Source organism: Scyliorhinus torazame, chromosome 18, assembly GCF_047496885.1.
Source record: "Scyliorhinus torazame isolate Kashiwa2021f chromosome 18, sScyTor2.1, whole genome shotgun sequence".
In the NCBI taxonomy this organism is placed as follows: Eukaryota; Metazoa; Chordata; class Chondrichthyes; order Carcharhiniformes; family Scyliorhinidae; genus Scyliorhinus; species Scyliorhinus torazame.
In genome coordinates this window covers 38,895,686-38,920,999 of record NC_092724.1, presented here as the reverse complement: position 1 = coordinate 38,920,999, position 25,314 = coordinate 38,895,686, and positions in this window count along the sequence as shown.

Genomic DNA, 25,314 nt, shown 5'->3' with positions numbered 1-25,314 from the left:
TCATCTCCCCCACCAGCCTCTCCGTCTCCCTCTGCTCTCTCCTCTCCTTGTGGGCCCTAATGGAGATCAGCTCTCCCCTAACCACCGCCTTCAGCGCCTCCCAGACCATCCCCACTCGGACCTCCCCTTTATCGTTGGCCTCCAGGTATCTCTCTTATGCTTCCTCGGACCCACTCACTCACCTCCTCGTCTGCCAATAGCCCCACCTCCAAGCGCCACAACGGGCGCTGGTCCCTCTCCTCCCCCAGTTCTAGGTCTACCCAATGCAGGGCGTGATCCGAAATGGCTGTCGCTGAGTACTCGGTATTCTTTACTCTCGCAATCAGAGCCCTGCTCATAACCAAAAAGTCGGTCCGGGAATAAGCCTTATGAACGTGCGAGAAGAATGAAAATTCCCTAGCCCCGGCCTTGCAACTCTCCAAGGGTCCACCCCTCCCATCTGGTCCATAAACCCCCTCAGCACTTTAGCCACCGCCGGCCTCCTACCCGTCCTAGACCTGGAGCGATCCAATGCCGGATCCAACACCGTGTTAAAGTCCCCCCCCCTCCCCCAATTATCAGGCCCCCCACTTCCAAGTCCGGGATCCGACCCAACATGCGCCGCATAAAACCCGCATCGTCCCAGTTCGGGGCATACACGTTGACCAGTACCACCCTCTCTCCCTGCAGCTTACCACTTACCATTACGTACCTGCCGCCATTGTCTGTCACAATGCTCGACGCCTCGAACGACACCCTCTTTCCCACCAATATCGCCACCCCCCCGATTTTTGGCATCCAACCCCGAATGAAACACCTGACCTACCCACCCTTTCCTCAATCTTACCTGGTCTGCCACCTTCAGGTGTGTCCCCTGGAGCATGACCACATCCGCCTTCAGCCCCTTCAGGTGCGCAAACACCCGGGTCCGCTTAACCGGCCCGTTCAGTCCCCTTACGTTCCAGGTTATCAGCCGGATCAGGGGGCTACCTGCCCCCCTCCCCCGCCGACTAGCCATAACCCCTCCTTGGCCAGCCACGCACCCGCAGCCCACGCCCGGCCCGTTCCCCACGGCGGCAGACCCCTATCCCAACCCCCTCTACTCGCTCCAGCTCCCCCTTGACCATACCAGCAGCAACCCGGTTACCCCCTACCCCCCACCCCACCCCAGCTAGGACCTCTCCTAGCTGCATTGCTCCCCCCATTGCACTCCCGCAAGTCAGCTGACTCCTGTTGACCCCGGCCACTCCCGCCTCTTCTTCGACTCCTCCCATTATGGGACATCCCCTCCCCCTCCATTACCCACCAGCAGGCTCTCCACCTCCCCCTTCCATCCCAAGCGTGGGAAAAAACCCTCGCTGCCCCGCCCCCTCCAGCCTTCAGCACGGGAAAAAGCCCGCGCTTTCCACCTGCCCAGCCCCGCCTCCTCTGGCGCAGCTCCTTTTACAGGCCCAGTCCCCTCACCCCCGACTCGGGCCTCCCCCGCGGGGCCCCATCCCCCCCCCCCTAACGGCCATCCATCCCCTACTCCGTTTACTTGCCCCCCTCCAAGAGCCCACCCGACAGACCCAACCAAAGCAGTGCCCAACCCACCCTAACCACCCACACCGAACCAAAAAGAAACAAGAGCAAAGAACCCCCCCTCAAAATGTAACAGAACATCAACAATTCCCGACCACCCCCACGCCCGACCCCCCATCCCGACCCTCAGTTTGTGTCCAGCTTCTCGGCCTGAACAAAGGCCCACGCCTCTTCCAGGGACTCAAAATAATGGTGCCGGTCCTTGTAGGTGACCCACAGACGCGCCGGCTGCAGCATGCCAAACTTCACCCCCTTCCTGTGCAGCACCGCCTTCTCCTGGTTGTACCCGGCCCTCTTCTTCGCCACATCCGTGCTCCAGTCCTGATATATTCAAACTTCCGTGTTCTCCCACCTGCTGCTCCTCGCTTTCTTGGCCCAGCTGAGTACGCACTCCCGATCAGCAAACCGATGAAACCGCACCAGCTCGTTAGCCTTGGGCCTCCTCGCCAGCACTCTATGGGCCCCTTCCAGCTCCAGGGGCCCCTGGAAGGACCCCGCTCCTACCAGCGAGTTTAACATGGTGACCACATAGGCCCCCACGTCCGACCCCTCCAGCCCCTCCGGGAGGCCCAGGATCCGCAGATTCTTCCGCCTCGACCGATTCTCCATCTCCTCGAACCGTTCCTGCAATTTCTTGTGGAGCGCCTCGTGCGCCTCCACCTTTACCGCTAGGCCCAAGATCTCGTCCTCGTTATCTGAGATCTTTTGTCAGACCTCGCGGATCGCCACCCCCTGGGCCGTCTGGGTCTCCAGCAGCTTATCAATAGAAGCCTTCATCGTCTCCAGCAGGTCAGCTTTGAGCTCCCTGAAGCAGCGCTGGATAACCTCCTGCTGCTCCTGCGCCCACTGCATCCACGCTGCCTGGTCCCCGCCCGCCGCCATCTTGCTCTTCTTCCCTTCCACTTTCTTTGGCTGCACCACCACTTTTTTAGATGCCCCGCTTCTGGTCCAAGCCATACACTGTCGGGGGAATATTGCAGTCTTCTTCCCACACCGGGAAATGTCGGAAAAATGCCGTTGGGGGCCCTGAAAAGAGCCCAAAAGTCCGTTCCAAGCGGGAGCTGCCGAACATGCGACTTAGCTCTGCATAGCCGCAACCGGAAGTCCCCAGGAACTAGGTCCTTGGCACCATGGATGTCTCTAAAGGTGGCAAAAAGAAGACTGGATGAGCAATAGTGATAAAAGATTCAATAGTAAGGGGTACAGCAGGCGTTTCTGCAGCTGCAGGTGTAAATCCAGGATGGTGCGTTGCCTCCATGATGCCTGAGTCAATGATGTCAGTAAACGGCTGCAGAGCACCCTGAGTGGGGAGGGTGAACAGCTAGCAGTCATGGTCCACATGAATGCAAAGGACAAAGGCAGGAAGATGGATGTGGCCCTGCAGTCTGAATTTAGGGAGCTCGGTTGGAAATTATTAAGCAGGACCTCAAAAGTAGTAACCTCAAGATTACTCCCAATGCCAAGAGCGAGCATAGAAAAAGGATAGAGCGGATGAATGTGTGGCTGGAGAGATGGTGCAGTAGGGAAGGCTTTCGATTCTTCAGACATTGGGTTGAGCTTTAGGGGAGATGTATAGGCTAGATGGGTTTCACTTACACAGAGCCAGGACTAATTTCCTTGTGGGGATGAATTGCTAGTGGTATGGTAGGTGGTTTAAAGTACAAAGTACAGCCCGTAGGCTGAAGCTCCCTTGATGCCTCCCCCAGCACCAGTTTTCAAAATTGTGGTCCAAGAGTTGAATTTCAATGGAAGTTTCTCCACAGAACTGCTCCTGCAATCAAACCATAGAAACATAGAAACCCTACAGTGCAGAAGGAGGGCATTCAACCCACCGAGTCTGCACTGACCCTCTGAAAGAGCATCCTCCCTAGACCCACTCCCCTACTCGATCCCCGTAACCCCACCTAACCTGCAAAACTTTCCGCAGCAGACTGTTTCCAGTCCAACAATAAAGGGAGCGTACTTGCGAATGGAAAGGGCCAAGTGGATCAAGTGTCATTCGGGGACCAATTAGGGGACAGTGATCATTGCACCATAAGGATTAGGTTGGCTAGGGAAGACGACAAGGAACAATCGAGAGTAAAGAATAATTATCTGAGGGAAAGCCAACTTTGATTGCGTAAGAATGGATCTGGCCCAGATAAATTGGAATCCAAGCTTAGCAGACAGAATTGTAACCGAACAATGGGCTGCTTTTTAAGGAAGCGTTAGTTCAAAAACAGCCAAGGTATATTCCTAAAAAGGAGAAATGCAGGACAAACAAGAGATAGAGATTAAAATTAAACAGAAAAAGTGTGCTTCTGAGAGATCAGGTGAACCTGGTCGAATATAGAAGGTTCAGAGGGAAGCGAGAAAGCAGACAAGAGAAACAAAGAGACAGTATGAGAAGAGACTGGCAGCTAACATAAAGGAGAATCGCAAGCATATAAATAGTAAAATGGTGGTCAGAGGAGGACCAATTACAGACCAAAGGAGATTTATACATGGAAGAAAGGGGCATGACTGAGATAATAAGTAAATACTTTGAATCCGTCTTTACCAAAGAAGAAGATGCTGCCCAGGTCATAGGAGGTAGTCCAGACACTTGAAGTGTTTAAAATTGATAAGGAGGGGGTATTGGATCTGCTGGTCTGCACTTAACATTGATAACCCGGATGACATGCAGACAAGGATATGGAAAGAAGTGAGGGGGGAGATTGCAGAAGAACTGTCCAGAATTTTCCAATCTTTCTTCAACTGAGGGGTGATACCAGAGGACTGGAGAATGGCAAATAATACGCTTTTCTTCAAAAAAGGGTGTAAAGATAAGCCCAGCAACTATAGGTCAGTCAGGTTAACTTCAGGGGGGGGGGGTAACTTTTAGAAACAAAATTAATAGTCACTATTGCAAATACGAGGGGCAGCATGTGGCGCAGTGGTTAGCACTGCTGCCTCACAGCGCCGAGGACCCGGGTTCGATCACGGCCCCGGGTCGATGTCCGTGTGAGTTTTCACATTCTCGCGTGTCTGCGTAGGTCTCACCCCCACAATCCGTGGATATGCAGGGTAGGAGAATTGGCCGGGCTAAATTGCCTCTCTATTGGAAAACTTAAAATAAAAAAACTATTGCAAATACGGTTAATTAAGGGAAGCCAGCATAGGGTTAGTTAAGGGAAAATCATATTTAACTAACTTTGCTTGAGTTTTCTGAAGAGGTAACAGAGAGAGTTGTTGAAGTTAATGCTGTTGATATGGTGCACATGGGCTTGAATTTTCCAGCTATCACTTGATGGGTCCGGAAGTGGATGCAAAATACACTTCTGGAAATGACGGGGCCCTAGAAACAAATTTCACGCTGGCTGTTCAATTAACGGGCAGCTGGCGTAAATCATGTCCCGGGGAAAGGCCCATTGCTGCCAGAGAGGGCGGTCGCCAAGAAAAGGGAGGGTGTGGGCTAACACTTCTACTGTGTTCCCTCATGGAGACAACCGCTGTGGAACTGTCTCAGGCAGCTGCAGACCTGTGAAAAATAAATTGCAATGGAGAAAAGCTGCAAAGAGTGTAAAGGCAGCACATTCATGCACAAACCACAGTCCTCAGGTACCTTTTTAATTTATTTCAGCCCTGACCTTCCATCGCCCCCTGGACTGAGGTAGCAGCTAAAACGTACAAGCTGCCTGGCCAATTGGCCGGCCCGCCGACTGTAAAAGCAGGCAGGTCACGTAAAATTGCTTCCAATTGGCCCCTTAATGGGTGAATTTGGCTGCTTGATGGTTCGGCGGCGCAATTCTGACTCTGGCGCTATCCCACTCGTGTGAGTGCGCGATGATGTTAGGATTCATGCCCGACCCCTTCTCCCGCGATTGCACCCGCTTCCAGGTTGGTGGCGTGCCCACCCAAGGAACGTAAAATTCTGGCCATGAATCTGGAAAGGCATTTGAAAAAATACCGCACAACAGACTTATGATCAAAGTCGGAGCTCGTGGAATAAATAGGACAGTAGCAACATGGATGTGAATTTTGGCTGAGTGGCAGGAAATAAATAGTAATGGTGAACTTGCTTTTCGGATTGGAGAATGTTTCATAGTAGAATTCCCCAGGGATCGATATTAGGACCCCTGCACTTCCTGATATATATTAAAGACCTCGGACAGGATTCTCTGCCCCAGGCAATATAAAATAAAGGGAAAATTCTAAAAGCAGTGCAGGAGCGGAAGGAATGGGTGTATATGTGCATAAATCATTGAACTTGACAGGGCTAGGTTAGCAAAACATACGGCACCTTGAGGTTTATCAATCGGGCAAACAGAGTATTAATAGGTTATGTTAGACCTCAATAAAGCACTTTTTCAGCCTCAACTGGAATACTGTGTCTGGGAATCATACTCCAGGGAGGATGTGCATGCATTAGAGAGAGTGCAGCAAAGATTAAGCAGAATAGCTCCAGGGATGAGGAACTTCAATTATGCAAAACGGTTGGAGAATTTGGACTGTTCTTCTTGGAGAAGGGAAGGTTAAGAGGAGATTTGATACAGGTATTCAAAATCGTGAGGGGTCTGAACACAGCCATTGGTGAGGAACAGGATTGAGAACTAGAAGGTGTAAATTGAAGGCAATTGGCAAAAGAAGCAATGGCAGCATGGGAAAAATATTTATACTCAGTGAGTGGTTAGGATCTGGAATGCACTGCCTCAGAGTGTGGTGGAGGCTGGGTGAATTGAGGCTTTTAAAAAGGAATTGGATCATTATCTGAAAAAAATATTAGCATACCTACAGGGAAAAGGCAGGGGAGTGGAATTAGGTGAATTATTCCTTCAGAGGACAAGCACAGACCTGACAGGCCATCTATGCAGTCACCATTTGATTATTCAATGATTCTAACCCACCGCAACATCATGGTGGTCCCCCTAGCCATCTTCCGCTTTATCTGGAGGTCAGCAACGGACCTTATCCACAAGGATCCGTTGAGCCAACATTGCCCTCTTCCTGATGACCACTTTTGTATGCAGCTATAGCAGCCTTCGACCCGAGATTGAGGACAGCCCGGAGCTCAAATCCAATGCTGACACAGCTATATGCAAGGACCCTGGGTACACAAACACCAAGTGCTGAGGTTCTATTTGGCCCAGTGTTGTGAAGGATGGGTCTGACCACTTTGTCACAGATCCATTCCTTGTAGAAAGGTTTTATTGAAAAACGCCTTCAATAAATCTATCAGGCAGTGGCCCACCTGTAACATCCTCAAAGCCCCGTGGGAAAAGGAGATGGTGGATCCTGTGAGATAGTTCTCCGGGCAGATTGCCAAAGTCATTTGACAGAACACCTCTTTGTCAAAACTTCCAAACAAGTACCAAGCTGTAGCTTGGTTTGTGGTGAGAAAGGCCCTCACTGTCAGATCCTTTCTGCGTGCCCAGAGGCAGCGGCTGTTGGGAAAGGAATGCTGCTCAACTTGTTCTGGGATGATCCAGATATATCACATCTGGAAAGCGATGCAGTAGTTTTTGGCATCCCGAACGCCTCCATGAAGCAGGATTTTGTGCTCTACAGGGCTGTTCTCAGGGACCTAGCGGAGATGAACATAAACTGCTGTTGGAGGGCCATCAACTGGATGAAAAATACTCTGTCCAAAACCTATTGGTCTTCCAGTGTAATGAGCTGCCAATAACCGAGTCCTACAGATTGGCACATTCCAAATTTAAAACTATTCACTGAGGGACAGACTATTCCTCCCGGACCTCGGTCTAATCTTGCGACTTGTCTTGTGTCTTGCAGCACCTGCTGGTGATTGGGTGGGTCCATCCAGTGTTCCCCGGCCCAACCAGTGCCAGAGCTGGAGCCCCCCCACCCTGAGAGCCGAGCACTGACTAGGAGAGCAGCTCGGACTGCAGCCTTCTACCCCAGATTCAGGACACCCCGGAGCTCAAATCCAATGCTGACACAGGCTTCCCGTCACAGCTATCTCCAACACTCTCCACCATCCCAGAGACACTCACCTCGGTTGGACACTTTGGAGAAGATGCTCCTGGGACAGTATCTGGTGTACACCACACACATGCTCTGATACATCAGGTGCAGGTAGGAACTCCCGAGGGGGTGGATGGTCGAAGGGCGGGCCAGGGACTAGCTGTCGTCCAGATGGGTTTTGGGCTGAACAAAAGAACAAAGAACAATACAGCACTGGAACAGGCCCATTGGCCCTCCAAGCCTGTACCGGTCATGATACCAACCTTGGCCAAAATCCTCAGCACTTCCTTGTGCCATATCGCTCTATTCCCATCCTCTCCATGTATTTGTTAAGGTGCCTTTTGAATGCCATTAATGTGTCTGCTTCCACAACCTCCCCTGGAAACGCGTTCCAGGCACTCACCACCATCTGTGTAAAATAATCGGCCACGCATATCTCCTCTAAACTCTAAACATGGACCTTAAACCTATGCCTCCTGGTGACTGACTCCTCCACCCTGGGAAAGGGTACCTGCCCATCCATTCCATCCATGCCCCTCATAATCTTGTAGCCCTCAATCAGATCACCCCTCAACCTCCGTCTTTCTAATGAAAACAGTCAGAGTCTATTCAGCCTCTCTGCATAGCTAACACCCTCCAGGCCAGGCAACATCCTGGTAAACCTCCTCTGCACCCTCTCCAAAGCCTCCACATTCTTCTGGTAGTGTGGCAACCAGAATTGTGCGCAATATTCCAAGTGTGGCCTTACCAAGGTTCTATACAACTGTAACACGATGGCAGTTTTTACACTTGATGCCCTGTCCAAAGAAGGCAAGCAATCCGTATGCTTTCTTGACTTCCTTGTCCACTCGTGTTGCCACCTTCAAAGTTCTGTGTGCGTGCCAAAATGCATTACCTCACATTTGTCCAGGTTAAACTCCATTTGCCATTTCTCTGCCCAAGTATCCAACCTATCTATGTCCTGCTGTACCCTCTGACAATCCTCAACACTCTCTGCCACTCCACCAACCTTGGTGTCATCCCCCAACTTATTAATCAGACCGGCTACATTTTCCTCCAAATCGTTTATGTGCACTACAAACAACAGAGGCCCCAGCACAGATCCCTGTGGAACACCACTCGTCACGACCTTCAATTCAGAAAAACATCCTTCTACTGCTACCCTTTGCCTTCTGTGACCGAGCCAGTTCTGTATCCATCTTACCACCCCACATCTGATCCCGTTTGACTTCATCTTTTCTACCAGTCTGCCATGAGGTACTTTGTCAAAGGTTTTACTGAAGTCCATGTACACAACATCCACCGCCCTCTCCTCATCAATTATCTTTGTCACCTCCTCATAAAACTCAATCAAGTGAGTGAGGCACAACCTCCCCTTCACAAAACCATGCTGTCTGTCACTAATGAGTCCATTTGTTTCCAAACGGGTATAAATCCAGTCCCTGAGAATTCTCTCCAATAATTTACCTACTACCGACGTGAGGCTAACCAGCCTATAGTTTCCAGGATTATCCCTGCTACCTTTCTTAAACAGCAGTACCACAATAGCTATTTTCCAGTCCTCTGGGATCTCACCTGTAGCCAATGAGGATACAAAGATGTCACCACCGCACGGGTGGTGTCCACGGTGGAGGCATTGGGGCGAAGGTTTTGGCTATGGATCACCATGTCCAAGGCCTGGGGTATTCTGTGCAGGCGCTGGCCGAGACCCAGGACAGGATTGCTGCCTCACAGGCAGCCATGTACCAGAGCCACCTGCAAATTGAAGCGGCGCTTCTGAGGGTGGCCCAGTCACAGCAGGCCATGGCTGGGAATGTCGGCGGCATTGCCCAAGCGCAGGCCGACGTGGCGCAGACACAGAGGAAGGTGGCCCAGTCCCAGAGGAAGATGGCACAGTCACTGGCAGATGTGACACAGACACAGAAGGTGCTGGCACAGTCAATGGGTGATGTGGCGCAGGCCCAGACGGAGATGGCCCACTCCATGTGCTCAATGGCCACAAGCATACAGACCCTGGTCGAGATCAGTGATGGCCTCCAGGACTGGCAGCGCAAGATGGCGGGGGAGCTTCAGGAGATAGCTCGCTTCCACCCCCATCCCATGGAGTAGCCCCGGGGTCATCGGGCAGCCTGAAAGAAGAGGTGGTGATGGGGCCCTTGCCGGTGATTCACACGGGAGGTACTGAAACACCGCAGCACCTCAGACTCCACCCCCCTGTCCCTGGCGCATCGGGTGGGAAGTGGGCAGAACAGGGTGGCACCATGCCACCTGGGATGCCCGAGCAGCAGCCCATCCAGGCCCCATCGCCGCAGAAATATCCGCCAACAGGGACACAGGTCTCGGGCGGGAATCACATCACGCCACCTCCAATCCTGATGTACCATTTGGGAATCCACCAAGACGTGGCGTTAGGGCCTGTAATGCCAAAATGTTTGGCACTAATTACGTTGGCACAGATGCAGGACACAGTTTAGTGATGGGGCTAGGGCACAACTCTGTATATACGTTGTCACACTGTTACAACCTGACTTGGTGCTCTGTCAGAACGGTGTGAGGGGTGGGCTGGTCTGGGCAGGCCAGAGAGGGGGTGCAGGTGGGAGGGGGAGGTGTAATGGGCTGACTTTTGGGTGGTCTAGGCTCCCCCCCCCCCTCCCCAATCATACCCACCATTGTCACTCCAGGAATCCGATGGTGCCAGTCTACCCCCACCCCCAGTCGATTGGAGGCAATCAGAGTGTCCCGTGTGCGTTGGCCCTGGCGCACATGTCGTACGGCCTCCCATACCTGTCAGGGCCCCATGTCCTGCCCATCCACCCCCTCCCCCGCACCCTTCTCATCAGATGAAGCCTGCCGTTCCTCCTCATCCTCCTCCTTCAGCACATCGCCCCGCTGCTGCTCGATTTTGTGGAGGCCGCAGCAGGCTGCCATGATGTGGGCGACTCACTCAGCATCATACTGGAGGGTCCCTCCAGAGCGGTCCAGGCACCTGAACTGCAACTTCAGGAGGTCTAAGCACTGCTCGATCATGCTCGTGGTTGCTGCATGGCCATCGCTGTATCGGGTCCCAGCGTTGGTCTATGGCCTCTGGATAAGCGTTATCAGCCACGACCGCAATGGAAAACTCCTGTCAAACAGGAGCCAACCACCCAGCCAACAGGTCAGGAATCGTCGATGTGCCAGAATGAAGGCGTCATGCACACTGCCCGGGTATCTGATGGTCACATATCAGCTGCACTTTCATCGAATGGAACCCCTTTCAGATTGTGTAGAGCAGCCTGTCATCTGCAGGTGCTCGTAGGCGGACCTGGGGCAAGTCGGCAATGTCGGCGAACTCCGCTGCCCAGGCATCCTGGTGGGCTCGGTCCACATTGAAATGGATGTATTGAGCCAATTGGGCATATAGGGCCTCTGTGTTGAAACGGATGCATCTGTGCACCGAGATCTGTGAGGCACCGGACAGGTCCCCACTCGGTGTCTAGAAGGACCCCGTGGCGTAAAGGTCCAGGGCGACCATCACCTTGATGGCCACCGGGAGCAAGTATCCTCCCCCATACCTCTGCGGTTCCAAGGTGTGCCATGTTCTGGCCGCCATGTCGCATTCTCTCCCTGCTCAGCCGGAGTCTTGGGAATGCCAGGGCTGGTAGGTCCTCCAATGATGGGCGCTGTCGGTACACACGAGGCCTCATGCCAGAAGTATGCTCCGTGGCCCCCTCTGTCAGGCTACAGTGGCCATTCCCCTTGATGTGGTGATGTGCATCAATGTAGATGCATATAGGCTAGCTAGACACTAGAGGGAGCACCAGAAACACACACACACGCAACCAATAGATCAGTTAGATAGGACATGATCAATGGACATTCACGATACACAAGGAGGTGACACCACCACAGGAGGGCATTTCACCAACCCATATATAAAGGAGACTACACACCTGATCTGCCTCTTTCCAGTGGAGCCAGTCAGTGAGTAGAGACACAGGGTTGATTCAATATTACACCCACCACGTGGATTGCAGCAACTGGTTAGTCAGTCTGGGTAGCTATAGTAGGATTAGCAGTAGTGTCGAACCTGAGTAATAGAAGTGTAAATAGTTTAATAAATGTGTTGAAGTTATCTCCACGTCCGAACCTTCCTTTGTCAAGTGCACCACAAGGAAGCCACTTATGTTCCACCTAGAACATAACAAATCACTTGAGTGTGCCACATGATGCCCCGCTGGTGGGTGGTGGCCTGGTTGGGCGGGGGGGCGGTGGAGGGTGGGGTGGGGGCACCCAAACGTCTGCAAAACCAGAGGCCAAGGTGGGTGGTCAGTCGGGTGCATAGCAAAATGGCTGCTGTTATAACCTGCCTACTTACCATTGGCTGGGGACTAATGACAATCCCATAATCCTGTGGGAGTATGAGCTTCCCCAATGAGGGGGGCGGAGAAACCATTAGTAAACTCCTCGTATAAATAAAGCTGGCCAGTTTAGGAACCAGCAGGAAGGAGTGTGCAGCAAGGGAAGTTGCTGCTGCTGTTATCTATATTTGTTATTGTAAATAAATGTTATTACTTTGTATCCTTAAAACTCGTGCTGGATTCTTCGTGGCCCTCACAAAACTGGCGACGAAGGTTAAAGTGAATAGTTGTCTACACTGCTGAAGCCACCTCCCTGGATTTTTGTTGGATACAGGTTGGAAGTTGTTTTCTATTATACCATGCCTCTGTACGGACGTTTGGATGTTTTTGATGCTGCGCTGGAAAGCTGAAACCAGTACACACAACGGATGCGTTACTATTTCCGGGCAAACAATATCACTGAAAACGAGCGCCAGGTGGTCATATTGCTCACCGCCTGTGGCCCGCATACGTTTGGGGTGATTAGGAGCCTTACGTACCCAGCTGCGCCGGACACCAAAACGTTTGATGAACTTGTGAATATAGTGGGGCAACATTTTAAACCCAACCCCGTCCACGATAGTCCAGCGTTACCGGTTTAATACCGCTGAGAGGACCCCTGGAGAATCCCTTGCCGATTTTCTATCCAGGCTACGCAGGATTGCGGAGTACTGTGACTATGGTGAGACCTTGTCAGAAATGTTACGCGACCGTTTGGTTTGCGGTATTAACAACGCGGCCACCCAGAGAAAGTTGTTAGCTGAGCCAACATTGACTTTTCAACAGGCCATTCAAATAGTATTGTCCCGAGAGAGCGCAGAACGAGGAGTGCAGGAGCTACAGGGAATGGAAGTGCATGCCTTGAGGCGCAACCCCTTCCGTCCGAAAACGTCCCCCCGCACTCCTGCGGTACCTTGGGCGAGGCAACGTCCGGACCGATGCCAGTGGCCGTCGGACATTCCTCCCCGAAGGGAGCCTTCTCCAGAACCAATGGATGAGGAGCCATGTCCGTGTCAGACTTGTAGGCGCCGACCCCGTCGCGGACGGCGGTCCTGGGGGCGCCAGAGGCGCCGTCGTTCCGACCGAAACTGGGACCAGCCCAGGGGCCGTACCTTCCATGTGGATGAACCTGCGGCGACTACTCCTGAGGATGTGGAGATGGAGGACGACTGCCTGCAGCTGCATTGTGTGGCAGCTCCCCGTGTGGCCCCCATTAAGGTGACAGTACGGGTCAATGGCCACCCGCTTTAGATGGAGTTGGACACTGGCGCAGCCGTCTCCGTGATCGCCCAGAGGACATTCGACCGTATCAAGCTGTCTCACCTGTCTTAGGGGCTAGGTGGACGCTGGAGGGGTTGCCGCCGCTCCAGCCGGCGCCGAAGGGACTGCACGAGTTCACGCATGCGCCAAAGGGCCGGTGTGATCTTGCGCATGTGCGGAACCACTGGCGTGTTTTGGCGCATGTGCTGGGTTCTCTTCTCCGCGCCGGCACAAGCCTGCCCACAGATCGGTGGGCCCCGATCGCGGGCCAGGCCACCGTGGGAGCCCCCCGGGGTCAGATACCCCGCACCCCCCCGAGGACCGCCCCAGCCGACTTACCTGCCAGGTCCCGCCATGTGGGTCCATGCGCAATCCACGCCGGCGGGACTGGCCAAAAACAGACGGCCGCTCGGCCCATCGGGCCCCGACCGGCGTGGCGTGAACACCGCCCCCGCCCGAAAACCGGCGCCAGAGAATACGGCAGCCAGCGTCGGGGCGGTGGGGCGGGATTCGCGCCGCTGCCCCCCCACCCCCCGGATTCTCCGACCTGGCGGGGGGGTCGGAGAATCCCGCCACCTGATGTCCTTGAAACTGAGATGGCCAACATCACAGCTGCAGGCTAAACCTCGGTTGCAATTTTGCTGTGCCAACAATTTCTGCTGTGCTGACCCCCTTTCAGCTATTGCAGCTCTTTAAAACCTGAAGCTGCATGCAGATTTCTGCCCCCAACCTCATATGGCCACCAGTCAATCAGAGATGACACTGTCACTGAGAACTCACCAAGATAGTTGAGGGCAAAAATGGTGTCCGCTAATATTCTACTTGGAATCTAAGTGGAATATTGAGTTTCCTAAAGCAGAAGGAGCACTATGTGCCGATTTAAAAAATATATCTATGTGCTAGAAAACTGATGGAATTTGCTGTCTCTTGATAAGCTATTTATGTAGTCTAAAGTCGCCTGGGCTGGTTTAGCACAGTGGGCTAAGACAGCTGGCTTGTAATGCAGAACAAGATCAGCAGCGCGGGTTCAATTCCTGTTCTAGCCTCCTCGAACAAAGCCGGAATGTGGCGACTCGGGGCTTTTCACAGTAACTTCATTGAAGCTTACTTGTGATAATAAGCAATTATTATTATTATAGCCCCAGATGACCATAGGCTGCTTTCCCCTTTGAGGGGGAGAGCTGACTGATGGTGATTTAACCAGAGGATCACTGCACCTCAGGCGAGGGGCAAAGTTGAGAAGGCGAAGCCTTCATAAATAACCTCAGCCGGTACAGAAACTGAACCCGCGGTGTTGGCCTCGCTCTGCATCACAAACCAGCTGTCCAACCAACAGAGCTAAACCAACGTAAACTATGATGTATTTCTGACATCTGTCAGTCACGTGTTACACGCTCGAAAGAGAGAGTTTGGAATCATGCCGAGGAGCAATATACCTATTCTGTCATCTGTTTAGATGGCGTACTAAAAAACAAGTGTTCAGATACCAGAGTATGTCTACGATCTGTCTAAGAACCAAATACCACTCCTAGAATCCGACATAAAAGGACCCATCTTAGAACAGCTTATTCTGGGCGGCACAGTGGTTAGCACTGGTGCCTCACAGCACCGAGGACCTGGGAACTTCCATGGAATTTATTTCACTCCACTGCTTAGTTTGGCGGACATTCGGTTGTGACACCATTTGTTCCAGTGATTATACTTGAAAGGCATGAGTACTGATGGATTGAGCAAGACATAGCTAGAGGCTATGGAACCTCAACGGTTAACTCCATCATACATTGCACAAAAACGCTGCGGGATTCAAAGTCCTCCCCACTTCTTTTTTGTATTCATTCATGGGATGTGGGCATCGCTGATTAGACCAGCATTTATTGCCCATTGTTAATTGCCTTGAGAATGTGATGGTGAGCCGCCTTCTTGAACCACTGCAATCCATATAATGTCGGTACACCCACAGTGCTGTTAGGGAGGAAGTTCCAGGATTTTGACCCAGTGACAGTAAAGGAACGGCTATATTTTCCAAGTCAGCTTGGTGGGTGACTTGGAGGGGAACTTCCAGGTGGTAGTATTCTCATGTGTCTGCTGCCTTTACTTCTAGATGATCATGGTTCTGACTTTGGAAGATGCTTTGGAAGAGCCACGCGGTTCTGCGCATACGCACCAATGAGTGCGCCCGCATTTTTTTACATGGTTGCGGCTGTCATCTTGAAGGCCGCTTGCAGCTGGCATTGTTAAAAGCCAGCTGCTGCGGCTGTTGCTTGCAAATTTGCACAATCGGGAGCGCCACAACGGACGACTCCGGACCCCCCTAACACCCACCCACGACCCACCCGCGGGTCGCGACCCCGACTCTGAAAATGCCTGATCTAAGGGGTCCCAAATGGTGCTGAACATAATGCAGTCATTCGCAAACGTCCCTACTTCTGACCAGATGGCGGAAGAAAGGTCATTGATAAAGCAGCTAAAGGTGGTTGGGCCTAGGACGCTTTCCCAATGCTGACCATATTTTTATGTTACTGTAACTATGGAACATTTAAAAGTACTCTTATGATCAGGGGCTGCTAGGATTGAGTATCATAAAATTGTCCCATCTATGCTGTCAAACCTGTTCAGATACAAGGAATAAGGGCTGCTGGACTAGAGTCACGGCTGGGATTCTCCGAGCCTCTGTGCCGAAATCGCGTTCAGTGCGAGGGCGGAGAATGGGGCGTCAGACCCGCGATCGGGTCCGGCGCCTTCCCACGATTCTCCGCGGACTGGAGAATCGCCGCCAGTCGCGTGAGCGCGGTCGACGCGGCGCCGGTCGGTGGCCATTGAAAGAGGCACCTGCGGCAATTCTCCGCCAGCAGCTGGCCACGTTCACGCCGGCGTGGTTCTAACATAGTTCCACCCAGCGGGCATTAGGAGTGGCGGCTGCCGCGGCCGCCCTGGTCGGGGTCGGGGGATCCGTCACCTGGGGGGGGGGGGGGGGGGGCAGGGGGGCAATCTGCAGGGGTGGGCTTATTTTGTGGGGGCTGGCTTGCTGTGTGAGTCTGCCACGTTGTGCGGGGGGGGGGGGGGGGGGGGGGGGGGCAGGGGGGCAATCTGCAGGGGTGGGCTTATTTTGTGGGGGCTGGCTTGCTGTGTGAGTCTGCCACGTTGTGCGGGGCCGCCGCCGCTGTGCACGTGCACAGACCCATGGCCGGAAGTGCAGGGCCCTGAATCGGCAGCTGGAGCTGCGCGGAGCACTCGCCGCCTTGCTGGCCCCCTTCAGATAAGTGAATCGCTGGCCAAGGGGCCCGTTGACACCAACGTGAAACGCTCCAGTGTTTACGCCGCGTCAACACTTAGCCGCCGTTTCAGAGAACCCCGGCCTACAGTTTTTGAGTTAACTGGACGAATGTTGGCATGGTTCAATGAAAATTAAATGTTTCCTTACTGATCTGAACAAAATGTTTTGCTGTATTATTTGGCATTTGACTAATTCTCAACATTTCTCACAAAACCACAGAATTTTCCTGAAAAACTGTTCTTTCAGACGGGGTGAGTACAATCCTGTCAAAACCCGTCTCCTTGTAAATAATATTATTGTCAATCAGTGCCTGTGAACAAAATATTCTGTTACATCCTGTAACATGGCCCCGAACAAGCGCCGGAATGTGGCGACTAGGGGCTTTTCACAGTAACTTCATTGAAGCCTACTCGTGACAATAAGCGATTTTCATTTCATTTTCATGTTGAATATAAATCTACCTCTGGGCTGTTTTGCCAATTTTGATGAAGCGGATAAGCCTTTTTGTGTTGGCATGAGACTCTATAGCAATCACTTTGTGAGGGAAGGTGCTGTTGAGCCACAAAATCAAGTTAGTGCCACTGAAAAAGCAGCAAGTGTATGTGGAGGATGAGAATTCAACAGTAGGAAGGATTGGGGTGCAGTTAGAGCAGTTATCAATCATCTCAGTGCTGCATGATTAAGAGCGTTTTGTATTCTCATTTTAAGCAGTGAAAGCATTCAGCCTGAATCAAACTTCAAATATCAATGGTTTGACCGGCAGCCAAACATTTGGCAATCCAAGTATTTAACATGAGTAGCTGATGACAGATCGCTCCCTCGGGGGAGAGCTCTCAGTAAACAATGATCTTCGCTAAAGTGCTGATAAGGGAGCCAACCTAAAACAAGACCAGAGGGGTTTGTTTCCTGGTGTCCTTGCCAATTTTAAACCCCCCCACCCCACCAACACCTACAATAGATGACCTGCTCCTTTATTTAATTGGCTGTGCACCTTGCTTTGCACAAATTGACTGCCTCGTTTCTTGCATTGCCAGTGACTAAAATACTAAAAGTACTTAATTGGCTGCAAAGCTCTTGGGACATCTTGCGGTTATAAAGATATTATAAAGAATATTAGAAAGACGTTGGGCGCGATTTTCCTACTGCGTTGTGCCCGACACATGGAGAGTGTTAGCTTTATGGAAAAGCTGAATAGACTCGGACTGTTTTCATTAGAAAGACGGAGGTTGAGGGGTGACCTGATAGAGGTCTACAAGATTATGAGGGGCACTGTGCCCGACATTTGGCGAGGCCAAAAACGGAATTTGCGCTGGGCGGCAGTTTGCCAAGCTCGCAGCCCACCCCGATGGCTTGTCTTTTCCGAGGCGGGCAGACTTTGCTGAGTGCATCAAGGCCAATGCAGGCTGGAGGCGGCACCACATCTGCAGGGGGCTGCCACACGCCCTCAAGACTTAGCTGCACATCAGGATGATGAGGGGACCAGAAGGGGAAACCAACGACGTGCCAGTGTGTACATGAGTCGATAGTCGCACTACGAATTGCCGGACAGCATATGCCGCAGAAGACTGCTTCTTCAAAGGGAGACAGTGTGGCACCAATGCCACATTATCGTGGACATGGCAGCCTGTGGACGAGGAGGACACTCGCTCCCAGTGGCCATAAATCACTGTAGCCCTCAATTTCTACACCACCGGGGCATTCTATGGCTCAAGTGGGAACCTGTGTGGCATCTCACAATTGTCAGGTGCATCTGTGAGAACAAAGAACAAAGAACAATACAGCACAGGAACAGGCCCTTCGGCTCTTCAAGCCTGTACCGGTCATGATACCAACCCTTGCCAAAACCCACAGCACTTCCTTGTGCCGTATCCCTCTATACCCATCCTATCCATGTGTTTGTCAATATGACTTTTGATCGCCGTTAATGTATCTGCTTCCACAACCTCCCCTGGCAATCTGTTCCAGGCACTCACCACCCTCTGCGGAAAAAACCTGCCTCGCACATCTCCTCTAAACTTTGCCCCACGGATCTTAAACCTATGCCCCCTGGTGACTGATCCCCCCCCCCCACCCTTGGACAGAGTGCCTGCCCATCCACTCTATCCATGCCCCTCATAATCTTGTAGGACTCTATCAGGTCACCCCTCAACCTCCGTCTTTCTAATGAAAACAGTCCGAGTCTATTCAGCTTTTCCACATAGCTAACACTCTCCAGACTAGGCAACATCCTGGTAAACCTCCTCTGCACCCTCTCCAAAGCCTCCACATCCTTCTGGTAATGTGGCGACCTGAATCATGTGCAATATTCCAAGTGTGGCCTTACCAAGGTTTTGTACAACTGTAGCATGACTTGCCAGTTTATATACGCAAAGCCCCGTCCAATAAAAGCAAGCATTCCGTACGTTTTCTTGACTACCTTGTCCACTTGTGTTGCCATCTTCAAAGGCCTGTGGACCTGCACACCCAGATCTCTATGACTTTCTATATTCCTAAGAGTTTTACCATTTACAGTATATTTCCCCTCCATGTTAGACCTACCAAAATGCATTACCTCACATTTGTCCGGATTAAACTCCATTTGCCATTTATCTGCCCAAGTCTCCAACCTATCTATGTCCTGCTGTATATTCTGACAATCCTCAACACTATCTGCCACTCCACCAACCTTGGTGTCATCCCCCAACTTATTAATCAGACCGGCGACATTTTCCTCCAAATCGTTTATGTACACCACAAACAACAGAGGCCCCAGCACCGATCCCTGTGGAACACCACTAGTCACAACCTTCCATTTGGAAAAACACCCTTCTACTGCTACCCTTTGCCTTCTGTGACAAAGCCAATTCTGGAACCATCTTACCACCTCACCTCAGATCCCATGTGACTTCACCTTTTGTACCAGTCTGCCACGAGGCACCTTGTTAAAGGCTTTCCTGAAGTCCATGTAAACAACATCCACCACCCTCCCCTCATCAATCATCTTTGTCACCTCTTGAAAAATCTCGATCAAATTAGTGAGGCACGACTTCCCCTTCACAAAACCATGCTGTCTATCGCTTATGGGTCCATTTGTTTCCAACTGGGTATAAATCCTGTCCCTGAGAATTCTCTCCAATAATATACCTACTACCAACATGAGGCTCACCGGCCTATAGTTTCTTGGATTATCCCTGCTACCTTTCTTAAACAGCGGTAGCACATTAGCTATTTTCCAGTCCTCTGGGATCTCACCTGTAGCCAATGAGGATACAAAGATGTCAGTCAAGGCCACAGCTAGTTCCTCCCTTGCTTCCCTCAGTATTCTGGGATAAATCCCATCTGGCCCAGGAGACTTATCGACCTTAAAGTCTTTTAAAAGACCCAATACCTCCCTTTTGATGTTAATATGATCCAGACAGTCCACACACCCTATCCAAGATTCAACTTCCACAAAGTCACTTTCTTTAGTGAACACTGATGCAAAGTATTCATTTAGTACCTCGCCCATTTCCTCTGGCTCAACACATAGATTCCCCCCATTGTCCTTAAGTGGTCCAATCCTTTCCCTGGCCACCCTTTTGCTTTTTACACCTTAATCCTACTTGCCAAGGACTTTTCATGACCCCTCCTAGCCCTCCTAATTTCTTGCATCAGTACCATTCTACTTTCTTTATACTCCTCAAGGGTTTTGACTATTCCCACCCTTCTAGACCGTACAAAAGTCTTCTTTTACTTTTTGACAAGGCTCACAATATCCCTCATTATCCAAGGCTCCCTAAACTTCCCATACTTATCCTTCAATCTCTCAGGAACGTGACTTTCCTGAATCCTAATTAACTGTCGCTTGAAAGACTCCCACATGTCCGATGCTGATTTATTTTCCAACAGTGGCACCCAATCCAAATTCTTCAATTCCTGTGAGGTGACAGATGATCTGTGTGCCCAGGCATTCGACTAAATCACCTTCGATCTGGACCAGGCCCACCGAGGTGCCCGCGCTGCAGGATTTGCCATCATCGCTGGGATGCGACAGATCCAGGGGGTACTCCAGAGTTCGGCACAGTCACAGAGGACCATCGCTGAGGGCTTCGATACCACGGTGCAGACAATGGGGGCCTCCAGGACTGGCATCCCCAAATCAAGGAGCTGGTCGTCACAATGCCATCCTCCTGGCTTGACTGGGAATGAGTGCTGAGGGGCTGTTTAAACAATGCTCCCCTTGTTAGCTGCGTGCAGCTGAGCTGTGAGTCAAGTCAAACAGATGCCTGAAGACTTTGGCATGGCAGGTTTCACAAGGGAGCTTGTTTTTTGCGGCAAGTGCGGATGAATACCGATCTCGATCGGGCCATTGCAGCCGGCAGAAATCACCCCGCCAATCCCACTCAAAATTACACTTAGTAATTTTTCGTGGGAATCACGCCCTTTATATAAATATTTTTGATTTAAAGCCCAAAAGCATTTGCAGAAAGATTGAATGTAACACATTATCAAAGGGTTAAAGCTGAGATATATGGAATGGTTGATTGGTTAGCAAAGACCAGGGGCTGGATTCTCCGTCCCGCCACATTTCTATTTCACCCCGCCGGCTGGAGCTCCGTTACGCCGGCTAGTCAATGGGGCAGCCCCACGCCGTCAGGAAACCTCCAGGCTTCTGGCAAAATGGAGCATCCCGCCGGCGGAGAATCCAGCCCCAGACCCTGTTCTTTGGTTTAATGCGCAGGTATGAGATACACTTTCTGCAGGCGTGAGATACACTGGGCGGGTTTCCCCTCTCCGCCAGCCGCTTGTTCGTCGGCGACTCACACTCACCAGCAGCGGGAATCTCTGTTCCCACCACCTGCCAATGGGATTTCCCATTGTGGCCACGCAACGCTGGAACCCGCGGTCGTGGGTGCACAGCTGGCGGAATGGAGAATCCCACGGTGGAGAATCCCACCCACTATTCTTCAGATATGCGATGCACCATTCTGCTGGTATGTGATACACTTGGCGGGATTCTCCAAACGCCGTCAAAATCGTGTTCGGTGGTCGGCTGGAGAATCAATTTTTACTCCGGAATCGGGTGCGCGCCGTTTTTCCAATACCCTGCCCCATCAAAAATGGCGTACTCAAGGAGTATGGCCCACACCGTCGTGACAGCCTCAGGATGTCACCTGAGCCCCTACCCTGATGCTCCACCCCGATGGGCCGACTTCCCGATGGTGTGTCCTCTCACTTTTCGGGGACCTCGCGTGGCGGCTGCGGACTGTGTCCAGCACGGCCACAGTTGGGGGGGGGGGGGGTGGGGGTGGGGGACCTCGCGTGGCGGCTGCGGACTGTGTCCAGCACCGCCACAGTGGGGGGGGGGGGGAGCAGTTCCGCTGGCAGGGGGGGTGTCGGTGGGGGCTGGGAGACTAGGGGTTAGTCCAGGGGTGGTGAGGGGGGTTACAGGGGGCCAGCTTTTGGCAGGTCGGGTCCATGCGCGGTCACAGACCCAGTAATTCTGCATCCATATCGGAAGGTATGTGGTGCGGCTGCTAGCCCTGCACCGGGCTGAGCACTTGTTGGTCATAAGACCAGACGGATCCTGCAGACATAGCCACAGAATCAGAGAATCCAATACACTATTCTGCAGGTATGTGGTGCTCTATTCCACAGGTGTGAGATGCAGTATTCTGCAGGTGTCAGATGCACTGTTCCGCAGGTGTGAAATGCACTATTGTGCAGATATGTGATGCACTTTTCTGCAGGTATGAGATGCACTATTCTGCGGGTGTGTGATACACTATATTGAAGTAATGAGATATACTATTCTGCAGGTGCAAGATGCACTATTCTGCAAGTGTGAGATGCACTATTCTGCAGGTATGAGATACACTATTCTTCAGGTATGAGATGCACTATTCTGCAGGGATGAGATGCACTATTCTGCAGATTCAAGATGCACTATTCTGCAGGTGTCAGATGCATTATTCTGCAAATGTGAAATGCACCATTGTGCAGATATGTGATGCACTATTCTGCTGGTATGCGGTGTACTATTCTGCAGGTGTGTGATACACTATTCTGCAGTAGTGAGCTATACTATTCTGTAGGTGCAAGATGCACTATTCTGCAAGCCTGAGATGCACTATTCTGCAGATATGAGCTGCACTATTCTGCAGGGATGAGATGCAGTATTCTGCAGGTGTCAGTTGCACTATTCTGCAAGTGTGAAATGCACTATGGTGCAGATATGTGATGTACTATTCTGCAGGTGTGCGATACACTATTCTGCAGTAATGAGATATACTATTCTGCAGGTGCGAGATGCACTATTCTGCAAGTGTGAGATGCACTATTCTGCAGGTATGAGATACACTATTCTGCAGGTATGAGATGCACTATTCTGAAGGGATGAGATGCACTATTCTGCAGGTGTCAGTTGCACTATTCTGCAGGTGTGAAATGCACTATTGTGCAGATATGTGATGCACTATTCTGCAGGTATGAGATGCACTATTCTGCAGGTATGAGATGCACTATTCTGCAGGGATGAATTGCACTATTCTGCCGGTGTGAGATGCACTATTCTGCAGACTCAAGATACACTATTCTGCAGGTATGAGATGCACTATTCTGCAATTATGAGATGCACTATTCTGCAATTATGAGATGCACTATTCTGAAAGTATGAGATGCACTATAATGCAGGTGTGAGATGCACTATTCTGCAGATGTGAGATGCACAATTCTGCAGGTATGGGCTATGCTATTCTGAAGGAGATGTACTATTCTGCAGGTGTGAGGTGCACTATTATGTAGGTGTAAGATGCACTATTCTGAAGGTATGAGATGTATGTACAATCCTGCAGGTATGAGATGCACTATTCTGCAGGTGCAAGATGTACTATTCTGCAGGTGTGTGATACACTATTCTGCAGGTATGAGATGTACTATTCTGCAGTTATGAGATGCACAATTCTGCAAGAATGGGATGTACGATTCTGCCAGTGTGTATCTCACTAGCTGCACTCTTACATTCCTCAAATGCAACAGCTTACATACCCACAACTTAACAATGCCTTTCTTTTCACTCTCAGTGTCACTATTGAAGGAGGCAGTGGGCCTGGCATTGAGAAGTTTGAACTTTCACCCTAAAACAGCTCTTCTTTTTCTGGAAGCAGATAGTGGTTTGAGGTCTGTATAGTGAATCCAGAGATGTTTTATGTGTATTTTACCAGTCTCTCCCTGGTTGCCCACCACTTACCTGTTTATAGCAATTAGGTAAAAAAAGCAGCAGTGCAGACTGACAAACACTCAAGACCTGATGGTTTCACTTTGGTGTATTAAATTGCTTGGAAAATTTCGCACGTAACCAGGAAATAATAAAATGGTTAATCTAACATCTATTGTGGGAGAGATAGTTGAATCTACAATTAAGGACAGAGTGACTAAGCATTGGAGAAATTTGAGCTGATTAAAGGGAAACAACACAGATTTTTTTTATTTGTACGTGCCATGTAGCCATCACTGGTGAAGCAGGATTTTGTAATCCAGTCTTAATTATCCTGAGAAGGTGGTGGTGAGTCATCTTCTTCAAGCCATGTGATGGAGGTACATCATGGGTTCAATAGCTGGGGGTAGTTCCAGGACTTTGGCCCAGTGACAATGCAGGAACGCTGGTATACTTCAAAATCAGGATGATGTGTGACTTGGAGGGAAATTTGGAAGTGGTGGTTGTTATATTACGATATTTATTATATTTATTACTCTCTTAATCAAGCCAAGTTGTTAAATGACAGCCGTAATCTTCCAGCAATGATTAAGTAATTTATTGAGTAATATAAAATAATCTTGTGAGTTCTCTTTTAATACTAAACTAGTAAAACAGATAAACAACTGTAGAATATTAACTATTAAATAAGTTGATATAAAACTCTAATAACTAATAACTTCTCTCTAGCTTTCTCACTTCTGTTCTCTCTGCAATCCTGACACACACTCCTCTAAGAAAGAGCGGGGAAACATTTATATAGGTCCTGATAGTGCGGCCATCTAGTGTTCATTTGCCTGTACTTGCTTAACATAGTCTGATTATGTATTTTTTTGGTTGAAATGTTTTATTTAAAACAAATTTGTAACATTTCCAGAGAGAAAACAGGCCCTGTGCAAAGAGCATAGTGCCCTATGCATAGTGAAAACAAACAGTGGGAAAGAATAAACATGTTAATAAAGCACTTCCCCTGTCAGCTCAGTTTGCCCTGCCCCACGTGTTCAACTAAACTAACGTGGCTCTAACCCCCGCCCCCCCGTCCCTGGGTGCTGCTGCTGTTGGTTTCCTGCGCTGTTCCCTGAGAGTCTGCAAACGACCTTCTCCCCCGGGGGATCCCTAGACCCCCCCCCCCTTGCCCACTTAAGTCTCCTCTGCTCTCCTTCCCGGCTGCCCCCACCCCAATCTCACCTACCCCCCGAGGCCTGACCTGCCAGGCCAGCCCTGCGCTTGGCCTAGCCCGCCCCTCCTCCTACTCTCCCTGGGGCCCCTTGACCTACGCTAGCTATGCTGACCCCTGCCCCTGGCGCCTGTCTGTCTCCCATCTGAGCGCACGGGCCCTCCCCCCACACACCAAGGACCCATTAACCTGATTGTATCTCCCCGTGCCCTTTCAAGTCCCTTAACCAGCCCCTAGCCCATCCCCCTCTCCGAGGCCCCGATCTCCCGCCAAAAGGTACCAAGCGCAGGACCCCCCGTCTCTATCCCCCCCCCCCCCCTCGATGCTATCCCCCCAAAACACCCTACACAATGCGCCCTCCAGCCCCCGCTCTCTGTCCCGGCTGAAAACACTCTTGGATAGAACATTACAGTACAGGATAATTTAACAAACCGCCGCCACACTAAAGCTCTGAGAGCCCAGAGTCCTTTAGTTCAAGTCCAGCTTCTTCTTTTAATAAAAGTCCACA